We start from the raw sequence: 5,796 nt of genomic DNA, 5'->3' as shown, positions 1-5,796 counted from the left end.
AGGGAGGAAGAGAAAGAAAGAGAAAGGGAAAGAGGGAAGGGAAATGGATAGAAGTTTGCCCAATTGTTGCTGACTTTGTTTTGCAAGGTCTAGTCGTTGTTCCAATACCTGCCACATCAGGAGAAGCCCCCACTGCTCACCTAGTGTTGAGTGTCACCTGTGGCCTGCACTAGCATACTTTTGTGTCTTTTCTCCTCTTTTTTATACCCTTCTCTGCCCCTCCAACTCCCTGCCCTCCATCTCTTGGTCTCAGTTCCCTATTTTTTTTTGTTCTTTATTTATATTTTGGGTTTTGTGTATCAGTGAAACCATGTAATATTTAAGCTTGTGTGTCTGATTTACTTCACTAAACGTTATGATCTCAAGACAGCCCTTTTCCTACAAATGACCCAAGTTTATCTTCCTTTATGACAGAGTTGTACTCCACTGTATAAAAATGCCACATTTTATCTATTCATCTCTTGACAGACATATAGGCCAAGATTTAGCTATTATGAGTGTGCTGCTATAAACATAGGTATTCAGGTCTCTCTTTAACTCTTTCAGGAATATACCTAGAAGGGGAATAACTAGGTGAAATGGAATTTGTAGTTTTAGATTTTGAGGAATCTTCATATTGATTTCCATACTGGTTGTACTAGTTTATATTCTTTTCTTCCTGGCAGGTTTGCCAGGATTTATTACTTGATTTCTTAATGATAGTCAGATGGAATCTCAAGTGTCCTCTTAATTTGTATTTCTGTAATGGCCAGGGATCTTGAACATTTTTTCTTGTATTTATTGGCCATTCTTCTCAGAAGTATCTGTTCAGTTCATGTGCCCATTCTTCTACTGGGACTTTAACTTTGGAAAATCTGCTTATAATTTTTTTACATGTTCTAGATATTCATCTTCTGTCCAATAAAAAGCTGGCAATTTTTTTTTCTCTCTGTAATTTGTCTCTTCGCTCCGTTGGTTGTTTCTTTTGCTGTGTGGAAGCTTTTTAATTTGAAGAAATCCATTTGTTGATCCTTGACGTTATTTCTTATACCACTGGGGTTCTGTTCAAAATCCTTCCCTATGTCTATAAATTCAAGAGTTTTGCCTATTTTATCTCCAAGCAGGTTGCTTCTATCAAACCTTTGATTTGGGTTTAGTTCAGTTTGGACAACTGATAAGAGGTATAGGTCTAGGTTCGATCTTCTGCAAATAGCAAATTTTCTCAGCACCATTTGTTAAAAGGCTGTCTTTGCTCAAGCCAGAGGATTTGGCCCCTTTGTCAAAAATAAGGCAGCTGAGTATTCCTGGAGTTGTTTTTGCATCCTCTGTTCGGTTCCATTGATCTGCATGTCTGTTTCTGTGCCAATACCATGCTGTAGCTTTGTAATACAACTTGAAATCTGGGATACCTCTTCCTTTGCTACTGTTGCACAGGATTGCTTTTGCTATCCTGAGTCGCTTCTGGTTCCATACATATTTTAGAGTTGGTTTTTCTAGTAATGCTATTGGCGTTTTGATTGGGAATGAATTAAATTTATGTTAATTTTAGAAGTATGATCATTTTGACAATATTGGTTCAGTCTAACCAAAAACAAAGGATATCTTCCATTTTCTGAGGTCCTCTTCTATCTCCTTTTTCAGAATTCTGTAGTTTTCATTGCAGAGATCTTTAACTTTGCTTAGGTTAATTCCTAAAGATTTAATTTTTCTGATGCTATTGTAAATGGTATTATTTTCCTAATTTCTTTCCCCATGGGTTCATTATTGATGTATAGTAGACTATTGATATGTTGTGTGTTGATTTTGCATCCTGTTACCTTGCTGAATTTGGTTATTAATTCTAGGAATCTTTTGGTGGAATTTTTTGGATCTTCTATGCAGAGGATCATGTCACCTGCAAATAAGGATAATTTGATTTCTTCCTTTTCTACATATATTCCTTTTCTTTTTTTTTTCTTTTGCATGATTGCTATGGCTAACATTTTGAGAACCATACTGGACAGAAATGGTAATGGTAGATATCTTTGTCTTATTCCTAATTTTAGAAGGAAGGTTTTCAGATTTCCCCCATTTAATATGTTGGAAGTGGGTTTGTCAAAAATGGCTTTTATCAGATTGAGATAAGGGCCTTCTATACCTATTTTCTTGGGAGTTTTATCATGATTGGATGTTGGGTTTTGTCAAAGGCTTTTTCTGCATCTATTGAGATGATCATGTGATTTTTCTTCTTTGTTTCTGCTTATGTGATGTGCTACATTCACTGACTCCCATATGTTGAACCTATCCCTGGGATGAAGCATGCCTTTAGGTAGGCTACTTTTCAATGGTCTGTTGCATTCTCTTTGCCAGTATCTTATTGAGGATTTTTGCCTCTATGTTCGTTAAAGAAGTTGGCCTATAGTTCTCTTTTTTAGCTGGATCTTTATCTGCTTTTGAAATAAGACTAACACTAGATTTCAGGAATCTGAAAGTACTCCTGTGGATATGGAGAAAAAGGAAATGTCTGCACACTATTGGTACAGCAAATATGAACAACAGTATGGAGATTCCTGAAAAGGTTAAAAATAGAACTACCATATGATCCAGCAATCTCCCTGCTTGGTAGACAGCTGAGGAAATGAAATCAATCTATCAAAGAGACATCTCTACACCTACATGCACTGCAGTATTATTCACAGTAGCCAAGAAATTGAAAAAACACAAGTGTCCATCAACTGATGAACAGATAAAGAAAATCTGGTACAGATACACTGGAAATGCTATTCAGCCATAAAAAAAAATAAAATCTTATTTGTGACAACATGGGTGGAACTATGGATTATTGTTGACTGAAATAAACCAGATACATATAAACAAGTATTTCCTGATGTGATGCATATAAAAAGTTGCTATCAGAGAAGTTGAGAATAGAATGGTGGTCAACAGAGGCCAGGGAGAGGGGGAAGAGACAGACAGAAATGGGGAACAGTTGATCAATAGGTACTAAGTAACAATTATAAGTAGTAAGTTCTAGTATAATTAGAAGTAGAATGCTCTGCTATGCTAGTGTACAACAGAATGACTGTAGGTAATAATTACTCTACATTTTAAAAAGCTAGATGAAAAGGTTTTAAAAGTTTTTACAATAAATGATAAATATTTGAGGTGATATATATGTTTAACCTTATTTAAATACTATGTTATGTATAAATGTACAAAACATTGCATAGTACCCCATTAATATATATAGTTTTTATGTATTAAAAAAATGAAAAAATTTATCCTAAAATAAAAACTTTTATCCTGGAAGACAGCTAATGAGGTAATAATGATCTGGATCTCTTTAAATTTGGTTTTGAATTCCAGATCTCTTTTACACAACCTTGATCTAGTATCACTAATTATCAAATGCAAGTGATCATATCTACCTCTCTGTTTCTCATAAGATTTTACAAGGTAATCATGGGTATGAGAATATATATGAAAATTCTTAGAATTATTTGAAAGAGTGACTTTGCAAATTTGAATTAATATGTGGTTTATTACTGTTAAATAAAATATTTAAGAATACTAGCACCAAATAATAGCACCTATTTATTTGACTTTATCATTAGGTAATTCACTGCCTATTATAAGGAACAATGTATCATTAGTGAGAATGTTAGGAAGTGACATGGAAGGTCATTCACACAAGAGTAATGTTCTGTCTATGGCTTTATTTCTATATTGTAGTAGAATAGCTGAGGACAGGATCAATTCTGGAAACAGACTGTTTACTTCTAGCTCTGTACTATTTTGTTGTGTAACCTTGGTCAATTTTTTAAATTCTCTCTTAGTTTATCTTTAGTAAAGTGGTGATAAACAAACATACCAATTTGGTAGGCTTTTGATAAAGATTACATGGATTTGTCTCCATCACTGTTGGTAATCCAAGACCCATTCTCAATCTTTTCTCTTCTCCTACCTCACTATAAAGACTGACAAGAGTGACAGTTGGTTTCTCAATCTCTCTTGCAATTTGGAGTGCTGGCTAACAGTGCCAGCAAAGGACATATAAGGTGAAAACTGTTAGAGCATCTAAGAAAGCGTTGACCTCCCTGATAAAAAGGGACAAATAGGGCTTGAATCATCTTTTCTTTCCTCTTTCTTTCCTTCAACACAAATATGCTGCTTGAGCTGGGAGAGCTATCTTGAAATTATGAGTACCAGATCAAGAGAATATAGTAAATGCTGCAAGAAATAATTGTGCCATGAAACCAATACCAGCTGCTACACTCATTTTAACATGGAAGAGAAAGAGCCATGTTTTTAAGTAAATGATGCTTAATATTGTCACTGATAGCTAAAAGTATTCCCTACTAATACAGAATATGTTTAATATGCTTGAAATCATAATTAACCATTGTAAATGCTCAATAGTCTAAAGTAATTACAATGGTCCCTTAGTATCTGAAAGGGATTAATTCCAGCATCCCTGTAAATACAAAAAATCCATGGATTCTCAAGTTCTTTATTTAAAGTGGTACAGTAGATGAGCACTGGTGGTTCAGTGGTAACATTCTTGCCTCCCACGTGAGAGACCTGCATTTGATTCCCAGACAATGCAGCGCTGTCTCCACATGTTTCTGTGCATAAAACGGTACAATGTTTGCATATAACCTATACATATCTTTCATAAACTTTAAATCATCTCTAGATTGCTGATAGTACCTAATACAATATAAGGGCTGTAAAAATAATTGTTATTCTGTGTTATTTGGAGAATAAAAAGAAGGAAGTCTGTACACTTTCAGGACATGTAATTTTTTCATATTTTCATCTGCAGCTGGTTGAACCTGAAAATGAAGAACTCAAGGATATGGATGACTAACTGCATTTTCCAGTTAATGACATGTCAATTGATGACATGGCACCAATTTTATATTCTTTAATCTATGATGTGTAAATATTTATGTATCTTGTCATATAATTTTAACATGCTTATATTATTTAAATACATTGTATTTTAAACATATGATAAATTTGATCATTTATGGTAGCAATTAAAAGCCAGTTGTTGGGGCTGGGGATTTAGCTCAGCGGCAAAAGCGCCTGCCTGGCAAGCGCAAGGTCGTGAGTTCAGTTCCCGGTACCAGAGAAAAACCAAAAAAAAAAAAAAAAAAAACAAAAAAAAAATAAAAGCCAGTTGTTTGCTATGTACATTAATTCAAGAGCCTGTTATATCTGTTGAGCTCTTGTTGGTACTGATCAGTACACTGCCATTTTAAAAGTGTTCTGTAGTCAAGGAAGTTTTGGAAATAATGCTCTGGGATTTGATCACTAGTTACTTTTTAATCAAATTTTAAACTTGTAATTTTTGAAATATCTTTAACACAAGAATGCCTGTGTATTTATGAGCTATTGCTATTTCCCAGAAGTCTATAACTGTAAATGTATTGGAGTAAAAGTTATCATAATCTTAAGGTATTCTCTACCACTATGCTTATCTGCAATGAAGTAAGGTATATATAAACATCTAGAGGTAAAATAAATAAGATAAAAATAAAATTACATGGGCAATTAAAATGTTTATGAGGTTGTCTCTAGAAATGAAGCAAATAAGTAAATTGCCAAGTTAATTAAAACAAGAAACAAACAAAATCAAAGAGTATTATGCTAGAAAACTAGTAATTTAAATTGTGGATCTATATCCACTTAGTGCCCATTCTACAACTGCATCAATCAGCTTTCTCAATGCTGGGACAAAATATCCCATATTTACAGCTTAAAGGAGGAGGGGTTTATTTTGGTCACTATGGTCAGCTAGTTCCAAGGCAGGAATAACATGGCAGAAAGGCC

The sequence above is a fragment of the Chinchilla lanigera genome, unplaced genomic scaffold (assembly GCF_000276665.1).
Source record: "Chinchilla lanigera isolate Chin_1 unplaced genomic scaffold, ChiLan1.0 scaffold00031, whole genome shotgun sequence".
Taxonomy (NCBI): domain Eukaryota; kingdom Metazoa; phylum Chordata; class Mammalia; order Rodentia; family Chinchillidae; genus Chinchilla; species Chinchilla lanigera.
Note: the sequence above shows the minus strand (reverse complement) of the source record.